This window comes from Schistocerca cancellata, chromosome 11 (assembly GCF_023864275.1).
Source record: "Schistocerca cancellata isolate TAMUIC-IGC-003103 chromosome 11, iqSchCanc2.1, whole genome shotgun sequence".
Lineage (NCBI taxonomy): Eukaryota > Metazoa > Arthropoda > Insecta > Orthoptera > Acrididae > Schistocerca > Schistocerca cancellata.
The window spans coordinates 83,143,483-83,160,976 of NC_064636.1; the positions used below are offsets into that span (position 1 = coordinate 83,143,483).

The window sequence follows — 17,494 nt, forward strand, 5'->3', positions numbered from 1 at the left end:
CTGTCGCGATCACCACTCAGCTACCGGGGGCGGACATAACTAATTATTTTGTGTAAAGAAACTTATGTTAAATTGACATGTCGTATTCATGATCTATGGAACAAGGACTAATGTATGTATGTACACTCCTGGAAATTGAAATAAGAACACCGTGAATTCATTGTCCCAGGAAGGGGAAACTTTATTGACACATTCCTGGGGTCAGATACATCACATGATCACACTGACAGAACCACAGGCACATAGACACAGGCAACAGAGCATGCACAATGTCGGCACTAGTACAGTGTATATCCACCTTTCGCAGCGATGCAGGCTGCTATTCTCCCATGGAGACGATCGTAGAGATGCTGGATGTAGTCCTGTGGAACGGCTTGCCATGCCATTTCCACCTGGCGCCTCAGTTGGACCAGCGTTCGTGCTGGACGTGCAGACCGCGTGAGACGACGCTTCATCCAGTCCCAAACATGCTCAATGGGGGACAGATCCGGAGATCTTGCTGGCCAGGGTAGTTGACTTACACCTTCTAGAGCACGTTGGGTGGCACGGCATACATGCGGACGTGCATTGTCCTGTTGGAACAGCAAGTTCCCTTGCTGGTCTAGGAATGGTAGAACGATGGGTTCGATGACGGTTTGGATGTACCGTGCACTATTCAGTGTCCCCTCGACGATCACCAGTGGTGTACGGCCAGTGTAGGAGATCGCTCCCCACACCATGATGCCGGGTGTTGGCCCTGTGTGCCTCGGTCGTATGCAGTCCTGATTGTGGCGCTCACCTGCACGGCGCCAAACACGCATACGACCATCATTGGCACCAAGGCAGAAGCGACTCTCATCGCTGAAGACGACACGTCTCCATTCGTCCCTCCATTCACGCCTGTCGCGACACCACTGGAGGCGGGCTGCACGATGTTGGGGCATGAGCGGAAGACGGCCTAACGGTGTGGGGGACCGTAGCCCAGCTTCATGGAGACGGTTGCGAATGGTCCTCGCCGATACCCCAGGAGCAACAGTGTCCCTAATTTGCTGGGAAGTGGCGGTGCGGTCCCCTACGGCACTGCGTAGGATCCTACGGTCTTGTCGTGCATCCGTGCGTCGCTGCGGTCCGGTCCCAGGTCGACGGGCACGTGCACCTTCCGCCGACCACTGGCGACATCATCGATGTACTGTGGAGACCTCACGCCCCACGTGTTGAGCAATTCGGCGGTACGTCCACCCGGCCTCCCGCATGCCCACTATACGCCCTCGCTCAAAGTCCGCCAACTGCACATACGGTTCACGTCCACGCTGTCGCGGCATGCTACCAGTGTTAAAGACTGCGATGGAGCTCCGTATGCCACGGCAAACTGGCTGACACTGACGGCGGCGGTGCACAAATGCTGCGCAGCTAGCGCCATTCGACGGCCAACACCGCGGTTCCTGGTGTGTCCGCTGTGCCGTGCGTGTGATCATTGCTTGTACAGCCCTCTCGCAGTGTCCGGAGCAAGTATGGTGGGCCTGACACACCGGTGTCAATGTGTTCTTTTTTCCATTTCCAGGAGTGTAGTTCAGAGATAAAATCACAATACTGAACGAAGCAGACATATGTTCATCAAAGAACATCAGGCTATCATTTAGTATCATTTTATCATTCTTCGATCCTCAGATGAAGTGAATAAATATTCAGGTTAAGGTAGTGACAAGATACATTACCCGACATCTATGTATCAAATTTTAACTTATTTTCGTACGCCAATATTTACGAATAAAACGTTTTTTATTATAATTATGATTCAACCTTTGTTAGTTAACACTTCCATTTGTTAATAACTATCTATTTTTTATGCGCAAAAGGTTGCTACTGGTAAGATTAAGAATCAACGGCATGACGAATACAATCCTATCATGCTAGTGTAACAGCCGGGATGGCCCCTTTGAAAGGGCGCGCCGAGTTTTTTCACCATCCTTCCCTAACCCCATGGCACCAATGACCTCGCGGTTTGATCTCCTCCCCATAATAAACCAGCCAACCGACTGTCTGAGGTAATAACGAATATGTAAATTATCTGGAAATGTTTTGTCTAGAAATATTACTAATCACTGGTCGGAAGTTTTCTAACTTTCGAAGTTATTATTTTTTCCGAGCGCTTTTGATTGAAAAGCTTGCTACTGCGCTGCGATATTGATGTCCGAGCTGACCTCCAAATGCTGTACGTAACCTATGTGATCAAAACTATCCGGACACCCCCAAAAACATACCTCTTCCGAATTAGGTGCATTGCAGTGTGCGATTTGTGCTTTTACCAGTGGGGGGGGGGGGGGATGTCTTAGGGGGTTATTATAATTACATAGGTTACTAGCTTGGACCGTGGCGTTACCCATGGTTAAACAGTTACTTATAAATAGATGTTAATGCCGAAGCTCACTATTCACGCGTATCCACTATCAGAAAAGCCATACCTTGTTATATCTTTAAAAGTACATGATAGGTAAAGCTTAGTTACAAAATCATCTACATACATGTTGATGTTGTTGTTGTTGTTGTGGTCTTCAGTCCTGAGACTGGTTTGATGCAGCTCTCCATGCTACTCTATCCTGTGCAAGCTTCTTCATCTCCCAGTATCTACTGCAACCTACATCCTTCTGAACCTGCTTAGTGTATTCATCTCTTGGTCTCCCTCTACGATTTTTACCCTCCACACTGCCCTCCAATGCTAAATTTGTGATCCCTTGATGCCTCAAAACATGTCCTACCAACCGATCCCTTCTTCTAATCAAGTTGTGCCACAAACTTCTCTTCTCCCCAATCCTATTCAATACCTCCTCATTAGTTACGTGATCTACCCACCTTATCTTCAGCATTCTTCTGTAGCACCACATTTCGAAAGCTTCTATTCTCTTCTTGTCCAAACTATTTATCGTCCATGTTTCACTTCCATACATGGCTACACTCCATACAAATACTTTCAGAAACGACTTCCTGACACTTAAATCTATACTTGATGTTAACAAATTCCTCTTCTTGAGAAACGCTTTGCTTGCCATTGCCAGTCTACATTTTATATCCTCTCTACTTCGACCATCATCGGTTATTTTACTCCCTAAATAGCAAAACTCCTTTACTACTTTAAGTGTCTCATTTCGTAATCTAATTCCCTCAGCATCACCCGACTTAATTCGACCACTTTCCATTATCCTCGTTTTGCTTTTGTTGATGTTCATCTTATACCCTCCTTTCAATACACTGTCCATTCCGTTCAACTGCTCTTCCAAGTCCTTTGCTGTCTCTGACAGAATTACAATGTCATCGGCGAACCTCAAAGTTTTTATTTCTTCTCCATGAATTTTAATACCTACTCCGAATTTTTCTTTTGTTTCCTTTACTGCTTGCTCAATATACAGATTGAATAACATCGGGGAGAGGCTACAACCCTGTCTTACTCCCTTCCCAACCACTGCTTCCCTTTCATGTCCCTCGACTCTTATAACTGCCATCTGATTTCTGTACAAACTGTAAATAGCCTTTCGCTCCCTGTATTTTACCCCTGCCACCTTCAGAATTTGAAAGAGAGTATTCCAGTTAACATTGTCAAAAGCTTTCTCTTAGTCTACAAATGCTAGAAACGTAGGTTTGCCTTTTCTTAATCTTTCTTCTAAGATAAGTCGTAAGGTCAGTATTGCCTCATGTACATGTATACGAGGGAAATTCATAAAGTCAAGACACATTTGTGAAAAGCTGTACTTATTCTGATGATAGAAAACCGAAACATGCGTTATTTTTCTGCGTAACCTCCCTGGACTTCAATGTAGTTTTCCCGACGTTTTACGAGTTTTTTTATTTCATCAGAAAATACGTTTTTCGGTTGCATCTGTAACCAATTTTGCACCACAGAATTGACGTCTTCGTCACTTTCAAATCTTCTTCCCTGCAGTGCTTTCGTTAAGGGTCTAAACATGTGAAAATCGCTTGGAGCCAGGTCTGTACTGTTTCGTGGATGTTCCAGCACCTCGAATCTCGACTCCTTTATTGCGTCGGCTGCCAGTTTGGCAGAATGTGGTCGAGCGTTATCTTGCTGCAGGGTGACACCTCTTCGCAGTTTTCCACGACGTTTGGATCTGATTGCAGGTTTTAGTTTCGTACGCAACACGTCACATCCACCATACAATACAGACCTGGCTCTAAAGCGTCGTTTACGCTGGAGCGACGTCTTGCAACATTGTGGCATGCTACGGAAATGTGGCGTGCGTCGCCTTGTCATTTAGTTCTAAATGTTTTGAAATGCTTAACTACTGCATAACACTTTTTCAAAATTAATAAGCAAACATATCAATAGTATTAATAGTAAGACTGTATTAAAAAGTTTCAGTGTTCGGCTCCATAAATTTAAATTACATCTAAAGTTTTACTCCAGTGCGTGGGAAATAAACATCCCAGGTTGGGATGCATAAACTAAAACCAGAGGAGGGGATAGTCTGATGCAGAGGGGGGGAAATCCCCCCCCCCCACCTTCCCCTGTAAATCGCAGACTGGTGCACTGTGCTGCCACCTACTGCCAGGTACTCCACATCAGTGACCTCAGTAGTCATTAGACATCGTAAAGGAGAGCAGAATGGGGCGCTCCGCGGAACTCACGGACTTCGAACGTGGTCAGGTGATTGGGTGTCACTTGTGTCATACGTCTGTACGCGAGATTTACACACTCCTAAACATCCCTAGGTCCACTGTTGCCGATGTGATAGTGAAGTGGAAACGTGAAGGGACACGTACAGCACAAAAGCGTACAGGCCGACCTCGTCTGGTGACTGACTGAGACCGCCGACATTTGAAGAGGGTCGTAATGTGTAACAGGCAGACATCCAGACATCCATCGAAACCATCACGCAGGAATTTCAGACTGCATCAGTATCCACTGCAAGTACTATCACAGATAGGCGGGAGATGAGAAAAATTGGATTTCATGGTCGAGTAGCTGCTAATAAGCTACACATCACGCCGGTAAATGCCAAACGACGCCTCGCTTGGTGTAAGCAGCGTAAACGTTGGACGACTGAACAGTGGAAAAACGTTGTGTGGAGTGACGAATCACGGTACACAATGTGGCGATCCGATGGTATGGCGAATGCCCGGTGAACGTCATCTGCCAGCGTGTGTAGTGCCAACAGTAAAATTCGGAGGCGGTGGTGTTATGGTGTGGCCGTGTTTTTCTTCGAGAGGGCTTGCACCACTTGTCGTTTCGCGAGGCACTATCACAGCACAGGCCTACATTGACTGTTGAAGAGCAGTTCGGGGATGTCGATTGCATCTTTCAACACGATCGAGCACCTGTTCATAATGCACGGCCTGTGGCGGAGTGGTTACACGACAATAACATTCCTGTAATGGACTGGCCTGCACAGAGTCCTGACCTGAATCCTATAGAACACCTTTAGGGATGTTTTGGAACGCCGACTTCGTGCCAGGCCTCACCGACCGACATGGATACCTCTCCTCAGTGCAGCACTCCGTGAAGAATGGGCTGCCATTCCCCAGGAAACCTTTCAGGACCTGATTGAACGTATGCCTGCGAGAGTGGAAGCTGTCATCAAGGCTAAGGGTGGGCCAATACTATATTGAATTCCACCGTTACCGACGTACGGCGCCACGAACTTGTAACTAATTTTCAGCCAGATGTCCGGATACTTTTGATCACATAGTGTATGAACGAGTTGGAAGAGTGCCAGTTGAGAAGATATGTTCGTGAGATCAGACGTTTAGCTCAAAAAGAGACAAAACTGGAGGGTTTTAGAGTTGGAAGAGACGCACATACATTGGTAGAAACATTAGGCCACAAACAGAAAGGTTAAAAAAAATCCGAATGGCAGTACTTCACCAGGTATAAATTCCGTATATGTGCGATAATTGTAGCATAATGCACAGCCCTAAATAACTGGTAATGCGTGTTTCCAGTGGCAGCATGGCGGAACAGGCGTGGTGAGCGCCGCAGGAACGAGTTACGTAATGGCGGAAGTGATTATCGATACGGCCCGGTGCGTGCAACGCGTTAGCCGCTGGCCGAATACAAATTACGATCTGCAACCCCCGTAAAGTCAGCAGAGCGGCGTTTCAACAGATACACCAGGCGAGTTGCATAAAGGCGCTTCCAGTGCTTCTGCACAAACTAGGATCACTGCATAAAATACACTCTAAGGCAGAATAAACGAGGCACCGCTAAGGAATCACCTGAATGGGACGGAAATCGGTAGATGCATTGTACGCATACAGAATTTTTATTGTCATCAGTCTATTGACTGGTTTAATGCAGCCCGCCACGAATTCCTTTCCTGTGCTAACCTCTTCGTCTCAGAGTAGCACTTGCAACCTACGTCCTCAATTATTTGCTTGACGTATTCCAATCTCTGTCTTCCTCTACAGTTTTTGCCCTCTACAGCTCCCTCTAGTACCGTGGAAGTCATTCCCTCATGTCTTAGCAGATGTCCTATCATCCTGTCCCTTCTCCTTATCAGTGTTTTCCACATATTCCTTTCCTCTCCGATTCTGCATAGAACCTCCTCATTCCTTACCTTATCAGTCCACCTAATTTTCAACATTCGTCTATAGCACCACATCTCAAATGCTTCGATTCTCTTCTGTTCCGGTTTTCCCACAGCCCATGTTTCACTACCATACAATGCTGTACTCCAGACGTACATCCTCAGAAATTTCTTCCTCAAATTAAGGCCGGTATTTGATATTAGTAGACTTCTCTTGGCCAGAAATGCCTTTTTTGCCATAGCGAGTCTGCTTTTGATGTCCTCCTTGCTCCGTCCGTCATTGGTTATTTTACTGTCTAGGTAGCAGAATTCCTTAACTTCATTGACTTCGTGACCATCAATCCTGATGTTAAGTTTCTCGCTGTTCTCATTTCTACTACTTCTCATTACCTTCGCCTTTCTCCGATTTACTCTCAAACCATACTGTGTACTCATTAGACTGTTCATTCCGTTCAGCAGATCGTTTAATTCTTCTTCACTTTCACTCAGGATAGCAATGTCATCAGCGAATCGTATCATTGATATCCTTTCACCTTGTATTGTAATTCCACTCCTGAACCTTTCTTTTATTTCCATCATTGCTTCCTCGATGTACAGATTGAAGAGTAGGGGCGAAAGGCTACAGCCTTGTCTTACACCCTTCTTAATACGAGCACTTCGTTCTTGATCGTCCATTCTTATTATTTCCTCTTGGTTGTTGTACATATTGTATATGACCCGTCTCTCCCTATAGCTTACCCCTACTTTTTTTCAGAATCTCGAACAGCTTGCACCATTTTATATTGTCGAACGCTTTTTCCAGATCGACAAATCCTATGAAAATGTCTCGATTTTTCTTTAGCCTTGCTTCCATTATTAGCCGTAACGTCAGAATTGCCTCTCTCGTCCCTTTACTTTTCCTAAAGCCAAACTGATCGTCACCTAGCGCATTCGCAATTTTCTTTTCCATTCTTCTGTATATTATTCTTGTAAGCAGCTTCGATGCATGAGCTGTTAAGCTGATTGTGCGACAATTCTCGCACTTGTCTGCTCTTGCCCGCCGGCCGAAGTGGCCGTGCGGTTAAAGGCGCTGCAGTCTGGAACCGCATGACCGCTACGGTCGCAGGTTCGAATCCTGCCTCGGGCATGGATGTTTGTGATGTCCTTAGGTTAGTTAGGTTTAACTAGTTCTAAGTTCTAGGGGACTAATGACCTCAGCAGTTGAGTCCCATAGTTCTCAGAGCCATTTGAACCATTTTTTGCTCTTGCCGTCTTCGGAATTGTGTGGATGATGCTTTTCCGAAAGTCAGATGGTATATCGCCAGACTCATATATTCTACACACCAACGTGAATAGTCGTTTTGTTGCCACTTCCCCCAATGATTTTAGAAATTCTGATGGAACGTTATCTATCCCTTCTGCCTTATTTGACCGTAAGCCTTCCAAAGGTCTTTTAAATTCCGAATCTAATACTGGATCCCCTATCTCTTCTAAATCGACTCCTGTTTCTTCTATTAGTGATTACGATTTCATAAATACTGCGTGATTTATACAAGGGGCAGACCGTCACAAATTGTGCAACTCAGTTACGCGTTGGTCCACCTCTGGTTCTTATGCAAGCAGTTATTCGGCTCAGCATTAACTGATATACGAGGTGCGACAATAAAGTAATTAGACTAATGTGGAAAAAAAAATGTTGGTTACCGTTTTAGTCAAGTTTACTGTGTCTCCTTCAAAGTAGTTCCCTTCTGATTGCACACACTTTTTCCAGCGCTTCTGCCATTGATGGTAACATTTCTGGAACTCATTTTCTGTTAAAATGGTTCAAATGGCTGTTAGTACTATGGCACTTAACATCTGAGGTCATCAGTCCCCTAGAACTTAGAACTAATGTTTAACTAACCTAAGGACATCACACACATCCATGCCCGAGGCAGGATTCGAACCTGCGACCGTAGCGATCGCGCGGTTCCAGACTGAAGCGCCTAGAACCGCTCGGCCACTCCGGTCGGCACTCATCTTCTGTAATATCCTGCAAGACCCTCTTCAAGCTTTTTGGACGTCTTGTGTTATTTGAAAATGGTGTCGCTTGACCGCCGTTTTGACTCTTGGAAATAGAAAAAAGTCGCACGGAGCGATATTTGGTGAATAAGGTGGCTGTGGTAGTACTGAAATTTGTGTTGAGGTCAAAAATTGCTGTACTGACAGAGCAGTATGGCATGGCGCATTATCGTGATGCAAAATCCAATTACCACCAATGATGGCACGGACACGAAGAACTCTTTTTACGAAGTCTTTCTAAAATTTCTTTGCAGTAATATCGGTTAACTGTTTGTCCAGGAGGCACCCACTCTTTATGAACAATTCCCTTGGAATGAAAGAAGCACACAAGCTTGCATTTCACTTTTGACTCTGACATGCGAGCGTTTTTTGGTCTGGGTGATCCCTTTCAGCACCATTGCTAACTTTGGCGTTTTGTCTCGGGATCGTACAGAAAAAACCAACTTTCATCACCAAGGCTTAACAATTCCGGATTGGTTTCCGTTTGGTCTAACAGATCGGCTGCCACATTTTCACGTGTTTCTCGCTGTTGTGGGGTGAGATTTTTGGGGACCATTTTTGCACAAATCTTTCCCATTCCAAGATCTTCAGTTATTATTAGACGAACCGTTTGTCGATTGATGTTCAGTTCTCCTGGAATCATTTTCGCGGGTAATCTTCGATCAGATCGTACGACTTCACGCACCATGGCCAAGTTGACATCTGTCCGTGAAGTTGACGGCCGACCACTGTGGTCTTCATCTTCAACATTCGTTGTGCCTCCTCTCCAAAACCCTTCTGAAGCTTACCGTAAGTTGTCGTCGCGTTTTCACCCAATTTAACGCAAAAAGAAATGGCAAGCCGTTGCGCAATATTATACGGTTCCATTTCAGTGACGAGAGACACAAACAGGTGTTAACGTATTACAGCACAACGCGGGACTGAGCAGTTGTATCGATGTGCCGCTTGGACTAGAAGCAGCTTATAGACCGAGGTCAAAGATATTGCTCGTACACCAGCCTGCAGGGCTGCCACATCTTGCAAAGAAAATCAGTCTCATTACTTTATTGTCGCACCTTGTACTTGTCGAATGTCCTCCTGAGGATACGGTGCCAAATTCTGTCCGACTGGCGCATTTGTTCGTCAAGATGCCGAGATTGTTGGAGGGCCCTGCCCACAATGCTTCTAATGTTCTCAGTTTGGGAGAGATACGCCTGCCTTGCTGGCCAAGGTAGGCTTTGGCAAGCATGAATGCAAACAGCAGAAACTTTCACCGTGTGTGAGCAGGTGTTATCTTGCTGAAATGCAAGCCTGGGATGGCTTGGCATGAAGGGCAATAAAAAAGGACGCCGAATTTCGTCGGTGTACCGCTTTGCTGCAGATGAAACCAAAGGGGTCCTGCTCTGGAAAGAAATGGCATTCCAGAACATGACTCCTTGTTGTCAGGCTGTACGGCGTGCCATGGTCACGCTGGCATCTCACTGTTGTCTGAGGCTTCTCCAGTGATCTCCAGTGATCGGGGTTCAGTTCGAAGCGGGACTCACCACTGAAGACCTGTGTCCTCCAGTCAGTGACATTCCAGGCCGAAGACGTATCTGGAGACATAGTGGACAATGGGGGGTACCAACCCGACTGTCGCCCACAGTACTGAGTGACAGCCAGGAGTCATGGTCTCAGATGACATTTCATTTCGCACCTGGATGCCTCTGCTTGTCATGCGCGGCATCCTTACAGCACAGCGGTATGTTGACGATTTCTGTGGTGTCACCGCCAGACACCACACTTGCTAGGTGGTAGTCTTTAAATCGGCTGCGGTCCGCTAGTATACGTCGGACCCGCGTGTCGCCACTATCAGTGATTGCAGACCGAGCGCCGCCACACGGCAGGTCTAGAAAGAAATGGTTCAAATGGCTCTGAGCACTATCGGACTCAACTGCTGTGGTCATCAGTCCGCTAGAACTTAGAACTACTTAAACCTAACTAACCTAAGGGCATCACACAACACCCAGCCATCACGAGGCAGAGAAAATCCCTGACCCCGCCGGGAATCGAACCCGGGAACCCGGGCGTGGGAAGCGAGAACGCTACCGCACGACCACGAGATGCGGGCGGCAGGTCTAGAGAGACTCCCTAGCACTCGCCCCAGTTGTACAGCCGACTTTGCTAGCGATGGTTCACTGAAAAATTACGCTCTCATTTGCCGAGACGCTAGTTACCATAGCATTCAGCTACGTCATTTGCTACGACCTAGCATGGCGCCATTACCAGTTACTGTTGATGCTGTGAAACATGTACCGTCAAGAGCGATGTTCACCAATTATGGATTAAAGTTAAGTATTGTACCAGTTACCTCATTTTTTCTGAAGTCTAAATGCCTTGTCCTGTTCCAGACCTCACGCCAGCCTGCGTGAGCTTAAACGCGTGCCTTTCGGCTTCCTATCATAGTGGGTTGGCTGTCTTTCCAATCCACAACAATTTGTACGCCCCGTTTTGTTTCCCTTCAAGGCACCCCATCCTGACCTTACATCTCAGGAAAACAATAACCCTTCCGCAGATGGCAAAAGTTTCTACTGCTTGTCTTCGCGCCTACCGAATCCTGTTTTGGCCAGCAAGGTCGCCGGATTTCTCCCCAGTTGGCAACGTTGGAGCATTGTAGGCAGGGCCCTGGAACCGTCTCGGGATTTTGTCGATGTGTCACACGAATTGATCAGAATCAGGCACGATGTCCCTCGGGTCAGTGTCCAACAACTCTGTCAGTCGATGCTAAGGCGCTCACATAAAGGCCAGAGATGGACCAGAGTGTTACTGACGTGCTCAATTTGTGAAGCTCTATCTCGTGAATAAATCATCCAGGTTTTCTATATTTGTAATCATTTGTTTGTCTGTAGAGAGATGTCGTACCTACCGATTTCCGTTCCATTTGGACAACTTCATCGTGGTGGCTCGTATTTTTCGTCTCCGAGTGTACTGGACACGCCTTTCAAGTCGCACACTGGTGTTCCTGGAGTGGTGTTGAAATTGCAGAACTGGTAAGTGGTGATCACGTGACAGTCCACCCGTGATGTAAGTCACGGGCGTTAAGCGGTCTGTGTTTGAGTGTCGGCTGTGCAGAATTAGCTGAGTGATATGGTGCTACTTGCAGAAACAAGCTATCGTGTGTGGGCCACACCGTGACTGAAGTTTCCCGATATTTCAAAATGGCTCTGAGCACTATGGGACTTAACATCTATGGTCATCAGTCCCCTAGAACTTAGTACTACTTAAACCTAACTAACCTAAGGACAGTACACAGCACCCAGCCATCACGAGGCAGAGAAAATCCCTGACCCCGCCGGGAATCGAACCCGGGAACCCGGGCGTGGAAAGCGAGAACGCTACCGCACGACCACGAGATGCGGGCTACCGATATTTCGACGAATCGATGCAGAGTGTCCGTCGTGTGTACAAAGAATGGTGCGCCAGTTGGAGCCATCCAACATCTTAAAACAGCAGTAGCAGTAAAAAATACCACGACCGACGACGACCGGAGTCGAATGTTGTCCCTCGTCAACAACGATCGGTTTCAAACCAGAAATTAGCATACTCGAAGTTGTAAGGAACCTCTTGTTGAGTTCCTGCGTAGAGTTCTCGTGCATTTTAGTTTATTTTCAGATTTGCTATTTCATATACGTGAAGGCCTGAAAGTCCAAACAAGGCACCGGGACTAGACAACATTCCAGTAGAACTACTGACAGTCTTGGGAGAGCCAATGACAAAACTCTACCATCTGGTGAGCAAGATGTATGAGACAGGTGAAATACCCTCAGACTTCAAGAAGAATATAATAATTCCAATCCCAAAGAAAGCAGGTGTTGAAAGATGTTAGAATTACCCAACTATCGGTTTAGTAAGTCACGGCTGCAAAATACTATCGCGAATTCTTTACAGACGAATGGAAAAACTAGAAGAAGCCGACCTCGGGGAAGTTCAGTTTGGATTCCGTACAAATGTTGGACTCGTGAGGCAATACTGACCCTACGACTTATCTTAGAAAATAGATCAAGGAAAGGCAAACTTACGTTTCTAGCATTTGTAGACTTACAGAAAGCTTTTGACAATATTGACTGGAATACTCTCTTTCAAATTCTGAAGGTGGCAGGGGTAAAATACATGGAGCCAAATTTGTACAGAAACCAGATGGCAGTTGTAACAGTCGAGGGACATGAAAGGGAAGCAGTGGCTGGGAAGGGAGTGAGACAGGGTTGTAGCGTATCCCAGATGTTATTCACTCTGTATATTGAGCAAGCAGTAAAGGAAACAAAACAAAAATTCGGAGTAGGAATTAAAATCCACGGAGAAGAAATAAAAACTTTGAGGTTCGCCGATGACATAGTAATTCTGTCAGAGACAGCAATGGACTTGGAAGAGCAGTTGAACGGCATTGACAGTGTCTTGAAAGAAGGATATAAGATGAACATCAACAAAAGCAAAACGAGGAAAATGGAATGTAGTCGAAATAAATCGTGTGTTGCTGAGGGAATTAGATTAGGAAATGAGACACTTAAAGTAGTAAAGGAGTTTTGCTATTTGGGGAGCAAAATAACTGATGATGGTCGAAGTAGAGAGGGTATAAAATGTAGACTGGCAATGGCAAGGAAAGCGTTTATGAAGAAGAGAAATTTGTTAACATCTAGTGTAGATTTAAGTGTCAGGAAGTCGTTTCTGAAACTATTTGCATGGAGTGTAGCCATGTATGGAAGTGAAACGTGTACGATGAATAGTTTAGACAAGAAGAGAACAGAAGCTTTCGAAATGTGGTGCTACGGAAGAATGCTGAAGATTAGATGGGTAGAATACATAACTAATGAGGAGGTACTGAATAGAATGAATAGAATTGGGGAGAAGAGGAGTTTGCGGCGCAACTTCACTAGAAGAAGGGATCGGTTGGTAGGTCATGTTCTGAGGCATCAAGGGCTCACCAATTTAGTATTGGAGGGCAGCCTGGAGAGTAAAAGTCGTAGAGGGAGAGCAAGAGATGAATACACTAAGCAGATTCAGAAGGATGTAGGTTGCAGTAGGTACTGGAAGAAGCTTGCACGGGATAGAGTAGCATGGAGAGCTGCAGCAAAGCAATCTCAGGACTGAAGACCACAACAACATGCGTGAAGGGGATGTATCGGCGCTGCAGTACGGATGGAGTAAGGAGCGATCGGTGGGTTCCCACGCTGGCCGGCGGAGGCGGTTGCCCATCTGGCGCTCTCAGAGCCAGTGGGTTAAGGGGCCGATGCAGAAATCGCTGGTGACGTCAGCGAAGACATACGTAGGGAAAGCATATTTATTCTGGTGCGAATCAATTAATTGTTGTTAATAAATATTTGCTAACAAAAGTTGCTTTTTGCCTCTCAGACATTAGGAGTGCCTGGGTCATAAATACTATCTTTCTGTAATTTAACAATACCAGGAATCTTTGATATTAATAGATAAATGAATGACTTTGGCGTATCCGAAAATGTACGGTCTTATACGAGCCATACCGATTGTACGCTCAAGTTACAGACTGTGCACTATAGTCGGGATAGGATGCGTTGCGATCTAGTCATGCGGTAGACCATGCTCTCGTATCTTTAACACTTAGCTTATAATAGTGTGAACAAGTTCCTTTTACGGAGTTCCTTAAATAAACGCACTATAATGGCATCCCATGGGAAAATTATTTGCATAAAAAACTTCATGCCGCTTTATTACGTAAAACAAACACAGCAGTATTGCAGTTCCAGAATCCGACGGCGCTGCTACGGCTCTGCTAGGGGATATACAGGGTGTTCCAAAAATGACCGGTATATTTGAAACGGCAATAAAAACTAAACGAGCAGCGATAGAAATACACCGTTTGTTGGAATATGCTTGGGACAACAGTACATTTTCAGACGGACAAACCTCCGAAATTACAGTAGTTACAATTGTCAACAACAGATGGCGTTGCGGTCTGGGAAACTCTATAGTACGATATTTTCCACATATCCACCATGCGTAGCAATAATATGGCGTAGTCTCTGAATGAAATTACCCGAAACCTTTGACAACGTGTCTGGCGGAATGGCTTCACATGCAGATGAGGTGTACTGCTTCAGCTGTTCAATTGTTTCTGGATTCTGGCGGTACACCTGGTCTCTCAAGTGTCCCCACAGAAAGAAGTCACAGGGGTTCATGTCTTGCGAATAGGGAGGCCAATCCACGCCGCCTCCTGTATGTTTCGGATAGCCCAAAGCAATCACACGATCATCGAAATATTCATTCAGGAAATTAAAGACGTCGGCCGCGCGATGTGGCCGGGCACCATCTTGCATAAACCACGAGGTGTTCGCAGTGTCGTCTAAGGCAGTTTGTACTGCCACAAATTCACGAAGAATGTCCAGATAGCGTGATGCAGTAATCGTTTCGGATCTGAAAAATGGGCCAATGATTCCTTTGGAAGAAATGGCGGCCCAGACCAGTACTTTTTGAGGATGCAGGGACGATGGGACTGCAACATGGGGCTTTTCGGTTCCCCATATGCGCCAGTTCTGTTTATTGACGAAGCCGTCCAGGTAAAAATAAGCTTCGTCAGTAAACCGAATGCTGCCCACATGCATATCGCCGTCATCAATCCTGTGCACTATATCGTTAGCGAATGTCTCTCGTGCGGCAATGGTAGCGGCGCTGAGGGGTTGCCGCATTTGAATTTTGTACGGATAGAGGTGTAAACTCTGGCACATGAGACGATACGTGGACGATGGCGTCATTTGGACGGCAGCTGCAACACGGCGAACGGAAACCCGAGGCCGCTGTCGGATCACCTGCTGCACTAGCTGCGCGTTGCCCTCTGTGGTTGCCGTACGCGGTCGCCCTACCTTTCCGGCACGTTCGTCCGTCCCATTCCCAGTCCGTTGAAATTTTTCAAACAGATCCTTCATTGTATCGCTTTTCAGTCCTTTGGTTACATTAAACCTCCGTTGAAAACTTCGTCTTGTTGCAACAACACTGTGTTCTAGGCGGTGGAATTACAACACCAGAAAAATCCTCTGTTCTAAGGAATAAACCATGTTGTCTACAGCACACTTGCACGTTGTGAACAGCACACGCTTACAGCAGAAAGACGACGTACAGAATGGCGCACCCACAGACTGCGTTGTCTTCTATATCTTTCACATCACTTGCAGCGCCATCTGTTGTTGAAAATTGTAACTACTGTAATTTCGAAAGTTTGTCCGTCTGAAAATGTACTGTTGTCCCAAGCATATTGCAACAAACGGTGTATTTCTATCGCTGCTCGTTTAGTTTTAATTGCCGTTTCAAATATACCGGTCATTTTTGAAACACCCTGTAAAAGCTACGACAGCATGTCCGTATAACACATAGGAAGAATTCCCTATGGGGCGGCTCACTAAGTCATTTGCCGAGCGAGGTGGCGCAGTGGTCAGACACTGCACTCGTATTCGGGAGGACAACGGTTCGATCTCGCACCCGGCCATCCTGATTTAGGTTTTCCGTGATTTCCCTAAATCGCTCCAGGCAAATGCCGGGATGGTTCCTGTTGTGTACATAGTTCCACGTAGTCACCACGTACACAACTTTCCCACTAGAGCGCGCCCCGCTAAGCACAACAGCGCAGGCGCAGCGCTCGTCCGTCTCCGCACTACGAGATGGCGCTGCCATAGAGACGGGCCAGATCCTGCTTCTGCCGATCCGCGTATTAATATGTAATGCAGCCAATGAGATTGCTGCTAACGTAGAACCTTTTCTCCTCGCGGACCACACTCGCGCAGTGATACCTGAATGTGCGAGGTATTATAACGAGTGTACAGACCTCCGATTAGTCAGTCTGCATTAGTCGGCATCAGTCTGCACCAGTCTGTACCAGTCTATAGTCAAGTTTCAGTCTGCGCCTAACAAGATTATCATATTCCTGTACATAGCCATGAACAGAAATGTATAGACACTTTTGTCAAGTATCAGAAATATGTGTGAGAATAAGATTAACGTACCACTACCAAAGGAACTTCAGATTGTCAATTGTAAATAGCATCCAAAATCAAGTTAAGTAAGGTCTAAGCTTGTTATTATTTTAATAAATGTGTGTGAAAATTAATCAAGTTCTGTTTAAAGCTGGTCACCGTCAATCTGCTACTCTAAGCCTGCTAGTGGCATTTCTATCGTCTGACCTAACGGCCGAAGATAAACACGCCACGATAAGACCACGAGAGATATAGCTGACACTCGCCTACTTCGCTAGAGCGACGAGTCAAATAATCTGATGTTGTGTGTACCGAAGGTCTTACAGTACGGACACCACAGTGCCTTTGGAAGGGCGCGGCCGACTTCCTTCCCTAATTCGATGAGACCGATGACCTCGCTGTCTGGTCTCCTTCTCCAAAGAACACAACCCAACTAAGTCAATTCACAAAGCGTGACCGGTTATACTGTATGGCCTTTATACCACCATCTACAGACTCACTGGCTAAACCGACATTCCTGGAGGTTTAGACTTTAGAGGTTTACTACGGTTGGTGGGGGAATTCTTCCAAAGTGCGACTGCTACGGTCGCAGGTTCGAATCCTGGGTCGGGCATGGTGTGTGTGATGTTCTTAGGTTAGTTAGGTTTAAGTAGTTCTAACTTCTAGGGGACTGATGACCACAGATGTTAAGTCCCATAGTGCTCAGAGCCATTAGAACCTTTTGCCACACGAATTGCATATTGCCAACAACAAAAAATGGTTCAAATGGCTCTGAGCACTATGGGACTTAACATCTGAGGTCATCAGTCCCCTAGAACTTAGAACTACTTAAACCCAACTAACCTAAGGACATCACACACATTTATGCCCGAGGCAGGGTTTCAACCTGCGACCGTAGCAGCAGCGCGGTTCCAGACTGAAGCTCCTAGAACTGCTCGGCCATACCGTCACTGTTCCCACAAAATAGAGGAATGCGAGCTGGTGCGAATG

General features: G+C 46.2%; 1 protein-coding gene across 1 annotated transcript in view; it reads left to right on the forward strand.

The window, feature by feature from the left end:
• The window catches only part of LOC126108235 (uncharacterized), an 839,799-nt gene that overhangs the window by 448,444 nt on the left and 373,861 nt on the right, over positions 1-17,494 (forward strand). The gene's annotated exons all lie outside the window — the stretch shown is intronic.